The sequence below is a fragment of the Procambarus clarkii genome, chromosome 12 (assembly GCF_040958095.1).
Source record: "Procambarus clarkii isolate CNS0578487 chromosome 12, FALCON_Pclarkii_2.0, whole genome shotgun sequence".
Classification (NCBI taxonomy): Eukaryota; Metazoa; Arthropoda; class Malacostraca; order Decapoda; family Cambaridae; genus Procambarus; species Procambarus clarkii.
The window spans coordinates 39,571,172-39,592,099 of NC_091161.1; positions in this window are offsets into that span (position 1 = coordinate 39,571,172).

The following is a 20,928-nucleotide window of genomic DNA, read 5'->3' on the forward strand; positions in this document are numbered from 1 at the left end:
CTTGACTATAAATCTGGAGATGCGTATCTCGTAGCAGGAACACCTGACTTAAAGAAAATTGTAAACTGGGAAGAATTTAAGAAATTCTTTCGTAGGAGATATATATCGGTAGTTGATCGTGATCCCTTTGGCATTGCTTGCCAATTAGCTACTGCGGTAATGCGTCCTAATGAAACACGCAATGCTTTTGCCACGCGTCTAGCTATGCTACAGGACTCACTGGAGAAAGCCTTGATGGGTTCTAGATGGGATGCTAGTGGAAGCTTCACTATACAGAATGTGGGTAAACTATTGGCGTTCGGTGCCATGCAGAGTCATGCCCCCGAGGCCATACTGAAAGACATTGAGGCTAGGAATTTTGGTCCTAGCCACACACTTTGGGACTTAATGGACGTCATGGTAGAGTCCACAGACAGGCTAAAGTCCCGGGATTCTGCCCAGCTTTCTGCCGTTTTTCGTGCAAACAGTTCCCATACCACTGTGAACGTTGTCACGCGTTCTACCCCAAGACATGTTCAGACTCGTGCTATGTCTCCTCCGCCTTCGTATGACCCCAGGTCATACTCTAGGACAGGCTCCCCTCAATACCCTCAGCGACCTCGAACGCCAGAATGTTTTAACTGTGGCAAACAAGGCCACCGTAACGCAGAGTGTACATCAACTAACACTCGTTACCAACAGCATGCTAGACATAACTACACAGGCCGATCACATGATCACACCCGTTCTTATTGCACATATCACCGCCGACCTGGACATGACACTGCTGACTGTAGAGCCCGCCACGGTACTAACCAGGCTAACCGTCCTAGTCCTACTCCCCCTTCCCGTAAGCAACCGCAGGCTGCAACAACTAACCAGCGCCGACCGAGCCCTACACGTAGCCCTGCAACCCGACCAACTGCCCTTGTTAGGTATGCAACAACTGACAATCGCAACACAGATGGATACCGTGACTCGCGCGTGACAAACGGCGCCACGGCCGTCAAGGATAATGCAGACACGACCAACGAACACACAGGTCAGCCCTTTGACTCTCAGTCGGGGGAAGGTATAGCAGCCTGGGTAAACGGTATGACGTAGGGAAGCGAGACGACCTCCCTGTATACTCAGTGCCTACCTGTAACAGGTACGGTACCTTAGCAGAGGAGGATAACATGGACGAACTACACACTGACGGTACTCGTGTACATGTACTCCAGACACCACATCGACCGTGTCAGTCTTGTAATAACATGTTTAACAGGATGCCTATCAAGGACACAGAAGGTCCTCTGATTTCAGCCACTCTGAAGGGTCGACATGTTAAGATTTTCCTAGACACAGGAGCTAGAATCAACATCATTAAACAAGACGCCCTTCATGGCCTACGCGACCGACTCGATATACGACAGTCGTCTGTTTCCAACCTTGGTGGACTTACTGGAGGAATGACTCCAGCGTTAGGTGAAGCAGACATAGAGTTAATAGTTAATGACAGATCACTCACCGTGCCATGTGTTATAGCCGGTGCAGTACGATTCCCTGGAGACATCCTACTCAGATTAAACACCATGAGAGACTACCGAGTTACTATCGATGCTTACCGTTGGGAAGCAACAATTGGTGATACAGTGGTACCTCTTTGCAGTGTGTACACCATGGGACATGAGTTCACCAACCATTGGGACTATGTCAGGTACATACAAACCAGGGAAGACCAGCGTACACTTAACCAGTCACGTCCAAACAAACCCGTCACTCAGTCACTTACTGACACCAGACCAACGCACGTTTCCACAGTCTCGCAGGTCGGTGAGGTCAATGAATCTTTGCAAGGGGCCCCAGCGATTGTTCATTACCTTACTTGCCTGGAGTCTAACACCAGTCAGGTCAGAGCCATCTTACACCATGACACGGTACTACATTCTCATGCACTAACAAAGGTTATTGTCAAAATACCTGGTGTATCTGACCTAGAACACGTAATAGCTGACAGTGACACATGTCAAATCAATGGTACCTACATAGAACCGTCCTTACATCAGGTGCAGAATAACACTGCTGCTGTTTATGTTGCCAACGTCACCAATGCCAACATTCACCTTGCATCAGGCACACACATTGTTGACTTTGCCCATTATTCGTTACCGGTGCGAGTAGTGGATGAGGTCTCTACTGACCAAATAGTGCATGCACTCTCTCACACAACAAATCGAGATCAGGTCGCGATCTCACCTGTACATCTTAGTCCCATTGACTTCCCTGACGCCCAATCTCAGTTACTGACCATCCTCAACAAGCATCGCAACGTTGTTGCACTGACAGGTGAACAACTTGGACTGACACCTCATTTCTCACAAAATTCCACTAGAACCAGGTACTCGCCCAATTTTTGTACCAGCATACAGATTGCCTCATTCTCAACGAGCTGTTGCAGACCGACTCATTGACGAGATGTTACATGATGACATTATTGAAGAAAGTACTTCACCATGGAATGCTCCGTTAATCTTAGTACCCAAGAAGGATGGCTCTTGGCGTCCCGTCGTGGATTTCAGGAAACTTAATCAAGTTACGATTCCTGATCGATTTCCATTTCCCGTGCTTATTGCAGAACATAGGTCAGAATAAGGTTTTTTTCCACACTTGATTTATTGCAAGGATTTTGGCAGATACCGCTCGATCCAGAAAGTCGAGAACTGACGGCGTTTTCCGTCCCTAATGGTCATTACCAGTACACCCGCATGCCTTTTGGCTTACGCAGCAGCCCTATTACCTTCTCAAGGCTTATGACAGACCTGTTCCGACGAATGATAGGAAATACCCTCATGGTCTACCTCGATGACCTCATTATCATGTCCAAGGATGTACCCTCACATCTTCAAAGTTTGGACCGAGTCCTTCAGAAACTAGCTGAAGCCAATCTGAAAATCAAACTTCGCAAATGCGCCTTCATGAGAGAAAAAATACAGTTTCTCGGCCATAACGTCACCTCACAAGGCATCACCACTCTAGATTCAAAGATAGAAGCTGTCAAGAACTTTCCAGTCCCTCATAATGCTGAAGCTGTACAAAAGTTCGTAGGCCTAGCTGGATTCTACCGCCATTTCATTGCCGGTTATTCAGTGATTGCATCTCCTTAAGAAAGACGTTCCGTTCATTTGGACAACTGATCAAGAGAAAGCATTTCAAATGCTCAAAGAAGCCCTGATATCTTCACCCGTTCTCAAGTTCCCAGACTTCACCAAACCGTTCATTTTAGTTACTGACGCCAGTAACATTGGGTTAGGAGCCGTACTCGCTCAAACTAGTGACAGAAAAGAACATGCCATTGCATATGCGAGCCGAGTCCTCTCTAAAGCTGAAAAGAATTATTCGACAACCGAGCGCGAAGCCCTGGCTGTCGTGTGGGCTCTCAAACATTTCAGAGATATCATCTATAACTACCCCGTCCATGTACTGACGGACCACCAAGCTATCATTCCGTTGTTCAGAGACAAGAACCCCATAGGCAAGTTTGCCCGTTGGTCGCTCACCATACAAGAGTTCCTACCCACATTTGGATACTTACCTGGCAAACACAATGTAGTTGCCGATGCTCTCTCACGTTACGTCGCTCCCGTTCACGTTGAATACCTCTCATTAGACTTGCGAGATGTAGAACTCGCACAACGTCAAGACCCTATGTGGGCAGCGACCATAAGCTTTCTCATGGACCCGCACACGACTCTTACGGTCAAGCCACCCGTACCACTCAAGGAACTAGTACTCTTAGATCATGTGCTCCATCGCGAAGTTATGCTTGGATCTCCTGCCAGACTGGTACATCAACTTGTTATTCCTGCGTCGATAGTTCCTACCATGTTAAAACTTGTTCACGACGCCCCACACAGTGCGCATCCTGGTAAGGACCGCACCATCAAGCAGGCTCGTCTTACGGACTACTGGCCCAAAATGGCCAAACAGATTGAACGTCACGTGGATCAATGTCTAACCTGCCTAGCTCACAGAGGCCATGTTGCTGGCCCGAACCCGATTCAGACTTACCCTACGACTAATGCACCTTGGGATCGTGTTTCTATGGATTTGTTAACAAATTTTGCTGAAACTTCCAGAGGAAATAAACATCTCCTAGTTATGGTAGATAACTTCTCTAGATACTGTGAACTGGTTCCAGTTCCAAGCAAAACTGCAGAAACTATAACTAGTGCCTTTCATGATCATATAATTTGCAGGTATGGTCCACCCAGAGTTATACTCTCTGACAACGGCCCAGAATTCAACAGTTCTGTTCTGGAACAACTGGCTACATTGTACAACATCAAAAAGTGTAATATAATGGCTTATCAACCGGCTAGCATTGGCCTTGCTGAAAGAACTAACAAGAAGGTCCTTGACGCACTCAGAGTGACAGTGAATCGGGACAGTCACAAATGGGATGAACTTATGCCAATCGTCCAATGTTCGATAAACTCCTCTGTCAACTCCTCCATAGGAGACACACCTCATTTTGTTCTATTTGGGACAGACATGAGATTTCCTAATGCCATCATCTCCGCGCCGCCGGCGCCACTCAACAACTATGACAACTATGTTAAGGTAAAACGGAGAGACACTCAACTGGTGTTCCAGAGGGTCAAGGAACATCTCTCTAAAGCCACTGACGTTTTCACGCGGTTACAAAACGCTCATGCTAAACCTACGAGAATAGGACCTGGATCTTTAGTAATGATCCTCAACCAGCGACGAGATGGTCCCATGTACAAACTGACTGAGAAGTTTCTTGGTCCCTACAGAGTTCTTGAACTTATCACAGGTAATAAGTATAAGCTGGAAGACCTAGTCACTGGAGAACAAGTACATGAGCATCTCAATCACATGAAATTAGCCCGTCTGACTGTTGACGATGAATCCGCGACTCCTGTCCCTGACAACGCACCGTGTGACCCTATTACTGTGACACCCACTTCGGTCTCAGACACGCCCAGCGATACTACCCCACCACGTACTCACACATACAATCTTCGGTCCAGACCTGTTATTTCGACAGTACACCACCAACAGTCTGGTGATTCATCTTCGTGTGACTGTGGTGTTCCAGTCTGTAAGGGACAATGGATGCGTTCTATCTGCTCCCCTCTCCCCGCTTGTTCATACATGACAGAGGGAGACTACGTTCGTGATGAATTAGCACCTGAGAATTCATAGTTTTATGACTAGTTTAAGAGGGATTACAACAATCGTTCCGCAACCCTCGGTTCAATGTATATAGACCCTTCCACCTCAGGTATCTTTATTCGTAGTTTATTGATCTTGTCGTGTGTCTATACACTATGTAGGTCCTCGTGTTCCTGCCGCGTTCATGCTCTCCATATTTTAGTGGAATTGTCGCTTATTCTATGTATTGCCATGTGATATATTGTGCCTACGTTAGTGTCTGCCGTTTATAATCTACTTAACAGGTAACACTGTGGCTGAGCATCATGAATTCTTGCGCGCAACTTCTGGTCCGATGCCTCTACCGCTACCGCCTCTACCTGCAGCCGGACCTCCTGCCTCCAGTACGCAAAGACATTTAGCTAGTTAGTCATGATGCTCCATGGATAGCTTAGTTTAAGGATTATATTTAAGCATTGTACTCATTATTGTACTCATTATTCATGCATGTCCGAGACGGTGTTGGACGTCTCAAAACCTGTTTGTTTACGGCCACTATAGGTAAATCACTGTATATAATGTTAGTTAGGTACACGCCCAAAGGTTGTCAAATTTTTCAAGCAGATCGCCGAGGACGCCGATGATAGCGTGCCGAGCGGTGTTGGACGCCAGTTAGGCGTCATACACATAGGGTGACCTAATACCCTCTGAAGCTAAACAACTTAATGTATCAACAACGTCGTCAGCAGATTTGAATGCAATCTACTCTGCTGCAGACCTCAGACCTCAGACACAACCTGGGCATCAGAGCGTCCACACGCGCTCTCTCACACCCTAGCTTCTAGCTCCTGGCCCGTGTAGAAGGTATATATATATATATATTTATAATAAAACTAAGGAAAAGCAGTGGACGTTTGGTACTCCAATTCCTGCCCACAACCTAATCATTCTACAACAACATCGACCGACGTTACATGTGTGTGTGTGTGTGTGTGTGTGTGTGTGTGTGTGTGTGTGTGTGTGTTTACTAGTTGTGTTTTTGCGGGGGTTGAGCTTTGCTCTTTCGGCCCGCCTCTCAACTGTCAATCAACTGTTTACTAACTACTTTTTTTTTCTTTTTTTTTCCACACCACACACACACACACACCCCAGGAAGCAGCCCGTGACAGCTGACTAACTCCCAGGTACCTATTTACTGCTAGGTAACAGGGGCACTTAGAGTGAAAGAAACTTTGCCCATTTGTTTCTGCCTCGTGCGGGAATCGAACACGCGCCACAGAATTACGAGTCCTGCGCGCTATCCACCAGGCCCCATAGAGGTGTGTGTGTGTGTGCGTGTGTGTACTCACCTAGTTGTACTCACCTAGTTGTGTCTGCAGGATCGAGCATTGACTCTTGGATCCCGCCTTTCGAGCATCGGTTGTTTACAGCAATGACTCCTGTCCTATTTCCCTATCATACCTGGTTTTAAAATTATGAATAGTATTTGCTTCCACAACCTGTTCCTGAAGTGCATTCCATTTCCCCACTACTCTCACGCTAAAAGAAAACTTCCTAACATCTCTGTGACTCATCTGAGTTTCAAGCTTCCATCCATGTCCTCTCGTTCTGTTACTATTCCGTGTGAACATTTCGTCTATGTCCACTCTGTCAATTCCTCTGAGTATCTTATACGTTCCTATCATGTCCCCCCTCTCCCTTCTTCTTTCTAGTGTCGTAAGGCACAGTTCCCTCAGGCGCTCTTCATACCCCATCCCTCGTAGCTCTGGGACGAGTCTCGTTGCAAACCTCTGAACCTTTTCCAGTTTCATTGTATGCTTCTTCAGATGGGGACTCCATGATGAGGCGGCATACTCTAAGACTGGCCTTACGTAGGCAGTGTAAAGCGCCCTAAATGCCTCCTTACTTAGGTTTCTGAATGATGTTCTAACTTTTGCCAGTGTAGAGTACGCTGCTGTCGTTATCCTATTAATATGTGCCTCAGGAGATAGATTAGGTGTTACGTCCACCCCCAGGTCTCTTTCACGCGTCGTTACAGGTAGGCTGTTCCCCTTCATTGTGTACTGTCCCTTTGGTCTCCTATCTCCTAGTCCCATTTCCATAACTTTACATTTGCTCGTGTTGAATTCTAGTAGCCATTTCTCTGACCATCTCTGCAATCTGTTCAGGTCCTCTTGGAGGATCCTGCAATCCTCATCTGTCACAACTCTTCTCATCAACTTTGCATCATCCGCAAACATCGACATGTAGGACTCTACGCCTGTAAACATGTCGTTAACATATACAAGAAATAGAATTGGTCCCAGCACCGATCCTTGTGGTACTCCACTTGTTACTGTTCGCCAGTCCGACTTCTCGCCCCTTACCGTAACTCTTTGGCTCCTTCCTGTTAGGTAGTTCCTTATCCATTCTAGGACCTTTCCCCCCACCCCCGCCTGCCTCTCGAGCTTGAACAGCAGTCTCATGTGCGGTACTGTATCAAAGGCTTTTTGGCAGTCCAGAAATATGCAGTCTGCCCAACCATCTCTGTCCTGTCTTATCCTCGTTATTTGTGTGTGTGTGTGTGTGTGTGTGTGTGTGTGTGTGTGTGTGTGTGTGTGTGTGTGTGTGTGTGTGTGCGTGTGTTGCTGTGTGTGTGTGTGTGTGTGTGTGTGTGTACTCACCTATTTGTGCTTGCAGGGGTTGAGCTTTGGCTCTTTGGTCCCGCCTCTCAACTGTCAATCAACTGGTGTACAGATTCCTGAGCCTACTGGGCTCTATCATATCTACATTTAAAACTGTGTATGGAGTCAGCCTCCACCACATCACTGCCTAGTGCATTCCATCCGTTAACTACTCTGACACTGAAAAAGTTCCTTCTAACGTCTCTGTGGCTCATGTGGGTACTCAGTTTCCACCTGTGTCCCCTTGTTCGCATCCCACCAGTGTTGAATAGTTTATCCTTGTTTACCTGGTCGATTCCTCTGAGGATTTTGTAGGTTGTGATCATGTCTCCCCTTACTCTTCTGTCTTCCAGTGTCGTAAGGTGCATTTCCCGCAGCCTTTCCTCGTAACTCATGCCTCTTAGTTCTGGGACTAGTCTAGTGGCATACCTTTGGACTTTTTCCAGCTTCGTCTTGTGCTTGACAAGGTACGGGCTCCATGCTGACACCGCATACTCCAGGATTGGTCTTACATATGTGGTGTACAAGATTCTGAATGATTCCTTACACAGGTTCCTGAACGCTGGTCTGATGTTAGCCAGCCTCGCATATGTCGCAGACGTTATTCTTTTTATATGGGCTTCAGGAGACAGGTTTGGTGTGATATCAACTCCTAGATCTTTCTCTCTGTTCGTTTCATTAAGTACTTCATTTCCTATTCTGTATCCTGTGTTTGGCCTCCTATTTCCACCACCTAGTTTCATTACTTTGCATTTACTCGGGTTGAACTTCAACAGCCATTTGTTGGACCATTCACTCAGTCTGTCTAGGTCATCTTGTAGCCTCGTACTATCGTCCTCAGTTTCAATCCTCCTCATAATTTTTGCATCATCGGCAAACATTGAGAGAAACGATTCTATACCCTCTGGAAGATCATTTACATATATCAGAAACAGTATAGGTCCAAGGACTGACCCCTGCGGTACTCCACTCGTAACGTCTCGCCAGTCTGAGACCTCACCCCTCACACTGACTCGTTGTCTCCTGTTGCTTAGGTACTCCTGTATCCAACGGAGTACCTTCCCTTTCACTCCAGCCTGCATCTCCAGTTTTTTCACTAGCCTCTTGTGTGGCACTGTGTCAAAGGCTTTCTGACAATCCAAAAATATGCAGTCTGCCCACCCTTCTCTTTCTTGCCTTATTTTTGTTGCCTGGTTGTAGAATTCAAGTAACCCTGTGAGGCAGGACCTGCCATCCCTGAATCCATGTTGATGCTGTGTTACAAAGTTCTTTCGCTCCAGGTGCTCCACTAGCTTTCTTCGCACAATCTTCTCCATCATCTTGCATGGTATGCAGGTTAGGGACACTGGTCTGTAATTCAGTGCCTCCTGTCTATCCCCTTTCTTGTATATCGGGACTACGTTAGCTGCTTTCCAAATTTCTGGCAGTTCCCCTGTTGCCAGTGATTTGTTATACACCATGGAGAGCGGGAGGCACAGTTCTTCTGCTCCTTCCTTTAGTATCCAAGGGGAGATTCCATCTGGGCCTATAGCCTTTGTCACATCCAATTCTAGTAAACACTTCCTTACTTCCCCGCTGGTAATCTCAAACTCTTCCAGTGGTTCCTGGTTAGCTATTCCCTCTCTTATCTCTGGGATTTCTCCTTGCTCTAAGGTGAAGACCTCTTGGAATTTCTTATTCAGTTCCTCACACACTTCCTTGTCGTTTGTAGTGAATCCTTCTGCCCCTATCCTTAATTTCATAACCTGTTCCTTTACTGTTGTTTTTCTCCTGATGTGGCTTTGCAGCAATTTAGGCCGAGTCTTTGCCTTGCTTGCGATGTCATTTTCGTATTGTCTTTCTGCCTCTCTTCTCATCCTAACATATTCATTCCTGGCATTCTCGTATCTTTCTCTGCTCTCCAGTGTCCTGTTATTCCTATAGTTTCTCCATGCCCTTTTACTTTGCTGCTTAGCTAGCTTACATCTCTGATTAAACTATGGGTTTCTCATCTTCATTTCACTGTTTTCCTTTTGGACTGGGACAAACTTGTTTGCTGTGTCCTTGCATTTTTGCGTGATGTATTCCATCATATCTTGGGCCGTCTTTTCCCTGAGCTCTGTTTCCCATGCTATATCTGCTAGGCATTTTCTTATCTCCTCATAGTTTCCCTTTCGGTATGCTAACCTTTTGGTTTCGGTATCCCTCCTCGAGTTCAATAACCCTTCTTCAATCAGGTACTCAAACACCAATACACTGTGGTCGCTCATTCCTACAGGGTCCTCAAAACTGATTTCTCTTATGTCAGAGTCGTTCAGGGTGAAAACCAGGTCGAGTCTCGCTGGTTCGTCATTTCCTCTCATCCTTGTGGGTTCACTGACATGCTGGGTTAAGAAGTTTCTAGTCGCCACCTCCAGTAGTTTGGCTCTCCACGTATCCTCGCCTCCATGCGGTTCCTTGTTCTCCCAATAAATCGTGCCGTGATTGGAGTCGCCCATGATGAGCAGGTGGGATCTATTTCTACAGGCAGAAGAGGCTGCCCTCTCAATTATAGTGTTAACTGCCATGTTGTTGCTTTCGTACTCTTGACTGGGTCTTCTGTCACTTGGTGGAGGATTCTATATTACTGCTACTACTATCCTTGGTCCTCCCATTGTCATGGTGCCTGCTATGTAGTCTCTGAAACTCTCACAGCCCGGTATAGCCATCTCCTTAAAATTCCATTCCTTTCTCATGAGTAGGGTTACTCCTCCTCCTCCCCTACCTTCCCTCTCTTTCCTTATTATTGTGTACTCCTGGGGAAACACGGCATTCGTTATGATTCCAGAGAGTTTTGTTTCAGTGAGTCCAATTACATCTGGGTTCACTTCTTGTGCTCTTTCCCTTAGTTCACTTGCCTTGCTTGTGATCCCATCTATGTTCGAGTACATTGCCCTGAAACTAACTCTCTTCTGCTTCTCCTCTGGGGGGGACCTGTGGGGTCTGGGGTGAGTGGGAGCTGGGAGGATCTGCCCAGCAAACACAAATCATCTAGGAAACGTTTGTTTATCTCTTCCCATAGGTGTGGGAATGATTTGCATTGAGAATGGTGCAGGAGAGCCTTTGAGAAACTTTTAATCAAAAAATCCAAACTCAAAGGTTTTATAATAAATTGTTTTTCTGCAACTATTTTGTTCCTAATGTATTACAAATAGTTTTAACGTGTTTAAATATAAAATTCATGGTGTTATTTTGTAAAATTCATTAATAAATTGTGAATGATATATATTGGCTCAGTGAAACGTTCAAAATCCATTTAGTTATAATATATGATCAGAAAAAAATAATTTTCCAAATTTTCTAAAAATCGCTCTTTTTACACAATTTGACTCCTTATGCATTCCAATAAACACTAATATCATGTTTAAATATATAATTTATGTATTATTCCCTAAAATAATTTATATAAATTATAAAAGTTGCAGGAAAGTGTTGTGAAAGAATCTGAAAACTTTTTGTTGTCTTATATATTGGTGTGTTCTTATTAACTATGTCTCAAGTGCACAGTTTATCAAACAAGAAGATTAACATTCGTCAACCCTTAAAATCTTATATGTTATCTTGCTGGTGCAAAATGGGTGAATCTTTAGGAACAGCTAGTATCTATATGACAAATGGTGTTTTCCCTAACTCAAACAATATAGGGTTTATTATTCTACACATATTTCTAATGACTCTTAGATGTTTACATTCTCTGAAGTATAATTGTGAAGGCTGTGTCCATCACTCTCAACACAGATTCTTAAACTCCTCTCTGCAGGTTCAACTATATAATTAGTTTCCATTCTAAATCTCCATGGACATTTGTATCCAAAATGAAACCAATGTGGTTTCCTTCAGCGCCTTCAGCCAGCACATTTGCTCATTTATTTCCACAGATTCCAACATGGTAGGGGATTTACAGAAATTTGGATATTCATATTGTTATATATTAAAAATATGAATGCAGTTCAATATGATAAGACAAATACATGAGTTTATGATAAATTCGTTTTCTGTGATATACCATTGATATGCTCTTTTTTTCTTTAAATGGCAGACTAAACTAAATCACGATCGAAAGTATATATTGCTTTTTAAGAATTATGCTCCACCACTGACCGCCAATTAAGTGCTCACATCAACAGAGTTGATGTATAAATGGTCAACGCTCAACAGAGTTAGTATAAATGGGGTTAGGTCAGAGTTGGAAAATGTTGTAGGTTGAGTACCTCAAAGCTCTGTCCTGGGACCTCTGTTGTTTATAATACTCAAATCAAATCAAATGTTTATTTAGGTAAGGTACATACATACAAGAGATTTTACAAAGAGTAATGAGTTTATAGATAGGGCTAGTACATACAATGCCTAAAGCCACTATTACGCAAAGCGTTTCGGGCATGAAAAACAAAGGGATGAGGTAGCTCAAGCTATTCTCACCCCATTCAGTACAACGTGTTAATACATACATAGACACACATCACAAATAAACATATTACCAAACATTCTGAGAGATAAACATATACATTTCCTCCTTCACAAGTAGTATGTTATCAGACGTACACACAAATACTTTTATGACCTAGGTATACTGTATAGACAATTTGCAAGACACCTGCAGATAATTCAACAAAATATTACAGTCTTGGTGCAAAATTCTTATATCTCACAAGAATATCATCAACCTTTCCGTTGTGACACATCCAGGCTATTTGTTCAGGAACAGTCCTTATCTCAGTGTTTCTATATACATTAATCAACGGACAATCAAGAACATAATGGGCCAGGGTGTGAGACCTTAACATACCACATAGTTTACACTTCGTGTCATTATCATGAACATCTATCCCATATTCCCAGTAATATTTGTACCCAAGCCTGAGCCGCATGTACACAGAGTCACTCCAAGCATTTCTCCTTTTACCATAAGTGAAATGGGTGTTTTGACTCACATACATGTAGTGTTGCATGGTTTGACTAATCTCATACATTATCTCTCTCCTCTCCACTCCCGCCTGTACCTGAATATTTCTGATTTTGCTTCTTATTTGTCTCATTGTGAATTCACATTCAATGTCAACTTGTGGTTTTGATGTGGCACGTTTGGCCAAGTCATCCGCCACCTCGTTGAGCACTATTCCAACATGAGATGGATCAGTTCAATATGAGTTAGTTAGTTTAGTTCATTTATTATGCACCCCATACCCATCTTGTGGGCGGTAGTGGAAAGGGTTACAGAGGTACATAATGGGCTCAGGGACTGAACCCCACAATTCATTTAGCTAAGCAAGTTACAATCTTGATGAGCTAGTTACAAAATTCAATATAAGTCATCACATCAACAATGGGTTCGAGATCGACCTCAAGTACAGGTTCTAAATTAAGCAACTGACATATGTGGAGAGCTAGTATCAAAATTTATATGTTTGTCCTGCACACCGCCCCCCATCCAGTGGGCAGCGGTGGATAGGTTACAATCACTTAGTTGTTATCTACAGTTAGCAAACTGGGGATATTTGGCTAAAATTTCTGGTAGCAGATCATTTTGAATGAAATATTGACACATCGCTGGAACATTGGTTATAGAATTGTCTCTAAATTCACGTATCTTTTCGCACTCCATCACATAGTGACAGAGGGTGTGCGAATAATTTTGTTGACACAGTTTACATTTGGTCAGGTCTACATCAGCAGATAATGAGAATTCCCAGAGATACTTGTAACCGAGTCTAAGCCGAGCAGTAGTAACATCTAGAAGTCTGCTGATTTTATTGGATGATCCATAGATGTGTGGCTCCTCTTGCATGATAGTATGATGATAGATGGAATTACTGGTGTCAATTTCACTTTGCCTCAGATCTACAAGATCTTGTTGAAGTTCTCGGTGTACTGCTGCTCTCAGATTGCTCATTGACAATCCAAGGTTACACTCAACGGCTCCTTTAAAGGCAGATTCTTTGGCTAACTTATCAGCTCTATCATGCATTTGGAGCCCAACATGAGATGGAGACCACATGAAATGGACTCTGTTACCATCCTTAATAATTTTGTTGTATTTGTGTCTAGCTTCGGACACAAGCATGTTACAGTTATGTCCTAAAGAGTTGAGAGCATTTAAGGATGATAAGGAGTCACTTACAACTAATGTATCAAGTTTTGAGACTTGTACACATATCAAGGCAAATAGTTCAGTCTGAAGGGTAGAGGCCCAGTTGTTTATACGGACTCCCCACTCAAAGTATAGGCCATCGCCCATTGTCAGGACAACTGCACTTCCAGCTGCACCCGTGGTGCGGTGTAGGGAACCATCAGTGTATATAATTTGAGAGAGAGAATGCTCTGTGGACACAGCATCAATATGGCTTAAGGCGTTGAGCTTTGCCTCAAGACGAAGCTTGGGCTGATCTCTAATTTGCTTCTTGGGTGGAAAGGGAGGGATTAAAACTGGAAAGGGTTTAACCTCCCACGGTGCAGGAAAGTGCCGTTGTTGTTTCTCTTGGTACAAATCATGAACCCCATACATTCTGAGTTGAGTTCCAGTTTTTGTTATCCATTTGTAACAATGCTGATCTTCAATAAAGAAATTCTGGAGGGCTTCTGTGCAAGGATTAGGATGAGTTAGCCTAAGCATTTTTATACCAATTTGACAGTTAATTTCAGTAACACGATCAACAACGCTCAGAATATTAAGTTCCTTTCCCATATTAAGTATCTTTGTAGTACGAGGGCACCCAAGGATTATCCTCAAGGCTTCGTTCTGCAATTTTTCAAGCCCTCCAAGCTTTCTTTCAGGCATCAAAACAAGCAGAGGTGCAGCATAATCCACTAAAGATCTGATGTATGCAAAGTACATCATTTTGACAATTCTGACATTGGCACCACAGCCTGTAAGACAAATACATGAGTTTATGATAAATTCGTTTTCTGTGATATAACATTGATATGCTCTTTTTTTCTTTAAACGGCAGACTAAACTAAATCACGATCGAAAGTATATATTGCTTTTTAAGAATTAAGCTCCACCACTGACTGCCAATTAAGTGCTCACATCAACAGAGTTGATGTATAAATGGTCAACGCTCAACAGAGTTAGTATAAATGGGGTTAAGTCAGAGTTGGAAAATGTTGTAGGTTGAGTACCTCAAAGCTCTGTCCTGGGACCTCTGTTGTTTATAATACTCAAATCAAATCAAATGTTTATTTAGGTAAGGTACATACATACAAGAGAATTTACAAAGAGTAATGAGTTTATAGATAGGGCTAGTACATACAATGCCTAAAGCCACTATTACGCAAAGCGTTTCGGGCATGAAAAAATAAAATGACTAAAGCTTAATACTAATTGAGCATAAAGAATAAAAAGAGTTGAGAACAAATAAAAAAAGAGATAAAAAGGGGGGAACATGGCTGAAAGCAGCACAAATACAATTCGGTCGACAAACAGGGTCATTAAAAAAAAAAAAACAGACAGTGCTAAATACTGTATATATGAATGATTTAAATTCAGGTTTGAGTAACAACATTTGCAAATTTGCCGATGATACAAAAATCGGTAGGGAAATAACAAAGAAGAAGACTCACTATCTCTTCAAGTTGATCTAAATAGAGTTTTGAAATGGGCAAAAGGTTGACTGATGCAGTTCAATGCTGATAAATGTAATGTTTTGAGGTTAGGTAATGATATAATTGGGTTACAAGATACGAGATAGATGGTGTTGTGATTGCGAAGTCTGGTATTTCGAAAGGGAATTTGGAGTATGATTAGTAAGAATTTAAAACCAAAAGATCAATGCATGAATGTTCGTAATAAGGCAAATAGTACACTAGGATTTATTAATCAATCTCCTAATCTTTATGTACCCAATCTGAACATCTTTATCATTGCCGTCTTCTTATATGTGCTGTCAATCTGCTGTATGGTGTCTATTAATCTTGTTTAAATTACCAATCAAGCTGTCAATGTAATCAATCAGAGCTTTAATATACCAATGTGCTTTAATATACTTACTAATCTCTCTCATCTCATTTTTTTCTGGCAATGTATTTGTTATCATTTTATTAATTCTGATAGAATTTACCTACTTAAAATTATCTGTTAGATTAAGGACCTGCCCGAAACGCTGCGCGTACTAGTGGCTTTACAAGAGTGCAATTACTGTACTATGCTATGTATTCTCACAAACCCAATGTACCTTCTTGTATATAAATAAATAAATAAATAAAAATAAATAATCGATGGGTTAATAACAAGACACCTGGTTTTGTTCTTTAGCTATATCTTGCTCTTTAAAACTATTCATTCCCGTGCCGTCTCTTGGGTGGCTTAATTCTTATCAATCAATCAATTTGTTGCTCTGGTCAGGCCCCATTTTGATTATACAGTTCAGTTTTGGTCGCCGTACTATAGAATTTATATAAATTCACTTGGACGTATCCAGCATAGAATGACAAAGTTAATTCCTCAATTGCATTCACTGAAACAGCGAAGAATTAGGTGTAACATGATAGAGGTTTACAAGTTGATGAATGGACATAACAAATGGGATATTAAAAGTATCAGCACCAGACGAAATAATGGGTATAAATTGCATAAGTTTAGATTTAGGAAAGACCTAGGAAAATACTGGTTCGGTACCGAAACTTCGTCGTCCCTTCGCTTCTAGTGTGTGGTCTGGTCATACAGTTTCTAAATTAAGCAATAGGCAGAATCAGATTGTAGAATATGTAGTTTAGTAGTAGAGTAGTTTATCACATCACATTGTTTGGATGTGTGATAATTGTATGATAGACAGTATGCTAAATGTGCTTTTTGTACTGTGATTTGTGTATTTGTACCCTATAATATATATAATATAATATATTTGTGTCACAAGTGATACAAAGAGGTGTCACAAGTGACATTACAAGAGGCTCACAACAGTCACTATACAAGGCACTTTACATCTATAGTGAGTCACACAGTATAATGTTAGTGGTATGTGCGCGCGGCGTTTTTGTCACTTAAGCGTCAAAACAAAAATGTGTATACTCTTTTTACTCTCCTGACCTCAGTTCTCGAGCTACGTATTTCATTTTGGTACCAACGTGTTTGCAATAAAATTCTCTAGAAGAACATCAGTAAAAAAAGTCACGAAAGGTATAGGGATACCAGCAGCAAATAAATACCTACGTAGATGACTCGCCATGAGCACCCAACAGCAACAAAATGTTTTTACTCTTGGGATTGTTATCACCTCCACACTTGTCCTACAGCGTTAATTTTGGTATCAATGGACTCGCAATGAAATTCCCAACACGGTGATATGAGTATAAACGTAGAATAATGGTCGCGGCCCACCCGCAAGAGTGTTGGAAGTGGTGGCACGAACCTGATGTGGCACGTTTGGCCAAGTCATCTGCCACCTCGTTGAGCACTATTCCAACATGAGATGGAATCCACATGAATTTCACACTATAACCTTTCAGCTGTATCTCAGTTATTCTTTTCTTACAGTCCTCAACTATACACATGAAGACTGGGTTTCGACTGTTTAAGGACTCCAGTGCTCCTCGGCTATCGACAAATACAAAAACATTTTTGTCGTCATGACGTACTTCCTCCAAACACGCCAGAATGGCCTGCAGTTCAGCTTGTGTGGATGATATATAATTACTAAGCCGGAGTTCAATTATCCTGTCCACAGTCCCAAACTCCGTATATTCCCTTATTAGCACACCACACCCTGCCCTGCCATCCTCAGCCACCGACCCGTCGCAATATACATGTAAACTGTTGCCTCTTGGTAACCGAGATATCATGCTTCCATACAAACACCGTAATTGTCCCGGTTCATGATGAATCTTTTTCACCTTGAGGGATACAATTTCGACGTCTATTTTCTGTACTTTCCAGGGAGCAGACATATTACACTGTCGAGAGGGTTTACAGCAGTCAAGTACGTCATATTCCCTGAGGTCATGAGCTAATTCCCTCGTGTAGCGTGTCTCCCTCAGTTTCCTGGAAGTGTGTACGTCACTCAAGCAGGTCTGAACCCTCTGAAACAGCTTATCCCCTCCTTTTCTCCGCATGAAACGAATAGATACTCTAGTGTTAATGTCACGGACTCTATCACACACACTCTGTAAATTTAATTCCATTCTCATTATTTCAATCATTGCATTTCTTTGACATCCAAGAATAATCCTCATAGCCTCGTTCTGTATCAGCTCTATTTTTTTAATTCTGCCTTGGCCTGTGTAAGGCAAAACGGGTGCTGCGTAGTCTATCAGGGACCGAACAGTACTTATGTATAACATCCGCAAGATAGGTACCCAACACCTTTACCAGAAAAAGCCAGTGCTTTCAGAGGATGCAGACGGGCTTTACATAAGGTGCTGATATGATTTATTTCAGCATTTTTACTCTCACATGTGTATCCAACATACATGCCCAGATACTTGTACTTCTGAACACGGCTCAGTTCCACACCATTTAGAGTAAGTGTTATATTTCTTCGTTTCCTATACTCGTATTTGGTTTTATCTGCATTTATAACTAAGCCTAACTTGTGACAGGTTGTACCAAGTATGTTAAGAGCAGTTTGAATTTTGTTCCCAGAAGTGCCTTGTATAAGAATGTCATCAGCATATATGATCGTCGTGACCCCTGGAGGATACATCTCTGATGCTAATCTGTTCATTAATACATTGAATAAGGTGGGACTTAATACTCCCCCTTGTGGGGTACCTAACTGAAACCTCCGTTCCTCAGACATGTATCCCTGGTAATACACCTGACCTTTTCTGCCTTGTAGATAATCCCTTATCCAGTGTAGCAATCTCCCTGTTATTCCCAGATTGGCTAATTCGTATAAGATTACTTTCCCATTGGCTTTATCAAATGCTCCTTGTAGATCAACAAAAACTCTACAATTGCCATCCACATTAGACAAACACTTTAAGAGACAATCCGCAGTACTTTTGCCTTTCATAAAACCAAAGAGATTACTGGACATGTTATCACCTACAAGGTAGAGTAGCCTATTTAACAAAATCCTTTCCATCATTTTACAAAAGCATACATTATGTTTGTTTTATGTTTTCTTTGTTTACATTATTGTTTATTTTATGTTTTCTTTGTTTACATTATGTTTGTTAACATTATGTTTGTAAATCAACTATGTATGTACTTTCCTGAATAAAACTGACTTTACTGTATACTATGTGGTTCTTTTTTATCCCTCTCGTTTGTGAGAAAAAAATGACTAATACGTTCGGCCAATGACTTTGACTTCGATTTGACTTTGACTTCGTTCATGTCATCGTATTTTCCGTAATATATAAAGGTTATGACAATGCAATTATATTATTGTGTGCAAATAAGTTTGAAATTTCATGTACCCTAAAAATAGTAAAATAAAGAATAAGAATAATTAAATAATTGTTGTAGTAAATTGTCACACGTTCATCATACGCAAACGAACACACAGTTTGGAGCGTCAGTACAAGATCCCCGCCATTTTAAAACACGGCTTCGAATGTAAGTAATGTTTTTCTCGTACTAACACTGTGTTATACAATAGATTAGGTCTTGAATTCACAAATTTAGTTGTTACATCTGACAGAGTATGTTAGACGGTGTAATGCTGGTCCATGTTGACGTATTTGTGGGCTTGGTTGGTTTAAATGTGATGGCATCCCAATATGGGCACACAATATGGGCACCCCACAACTGCTGCATATTCTAGCTTTGGACTAACATAAGTGGTGAACAATTTCTTTAGTATTTTGCCATCCTTGTATTTAAAAGCAATTCTGAAGTTGGAATGCATGGCATAGGCTCCTCACACAATGTTCTTTATGTGGTCCTCAGGTGATACTTTTCTATTTAGAACTACCCCTAGATCTCTTTCTTTATCAGAATTCCTTAAAGATTTCTCACATGGTGGTGGTTGTTATATGTAATGGTGGAGGTTGTAATGTGTGTGTGGTGATAGTTGTAGTGTGTGGTGGGCTTCTTATATGTGCTATCAATCTGCTGTGTGGTGCCTATTATTTTTGTTTAAATTACCAGTTGATGCCGGCACGGCAGTCGATGCCAACACGGCAGTCGATGCCGGCCCGGCAGTCGATGCCGGCCCGGCAGTCGATGCCGGCCCGGCAGTCGATGCCGGCACGGCAGTCGATGCCGGCACGGCAGTCGATGCCAGCACAGTATGTGCTGTCTGTGAATTCCTCAACCTTTATATCAGGCAGTTTATATATTAGAATAATAATTAGGTTTATTTTTCTTCCTTAATTCCAAGAACCTCTACCACCACATTGAGTTTAGTAGCTCTGTGCACGTCAGGTGCTGTTTAATATACAGACCTACTCCTCCATTTGACCTAGTTTCTCTATCACATCTATATAAATTGTAGTTGGGAATCCAGATTTTACTATCCATGTAATCTTTTTTATTTCTTTTTATATATCTAATTGATTTTTTCTAACAGTTAAACAGAAAATAGTTTAATGGTATTTATTTATTAAGTTTATATTAGTATTTATTTATTTTGGTATTTATTTATTATTTATATTATCAATTGAACTACAGTAGTTAGTTTTTATCATCCGAATGCACCAATATGTCTTCATTCTTCCCAGATGAAGGAACTAGGTAATGTTCATCAGCTGAATGCACCATCTGAAGCTTTTCTATACTTGATATTGATTCCACACTTAAATACCATTGCAAGTATTTCACAGCACACCAAGCTAAAAACAAACTCCAAAATAGCACCTGTCTATCAGTTTACAATCATAATATCCTCAAAAAAGCAAGAGTAACGCCAGTCCATAAAGGAGGCAATCCGGCGGACATAAACAATTATAGACCAATATCAAATCTACCCATTCTATCAAAAATATTTGAAAAAATTATTGTAATTATTGACTGTAATTACCATATTATGTATCCTCACATTCCCAATGTACCTTCTTGTATATGCATAAATAAATAAATATATAAATAAATAAATAAATAAATAAATTAAATAAATATAACGCACTTCTCGGCCTACTATGCCGGACTAGACTTGTGATCCTGTGGTCCTAGATTCGATCCCAGGCACTGGCGAGAAACAATGGGCAGAGTTTCTTTCACCCTATG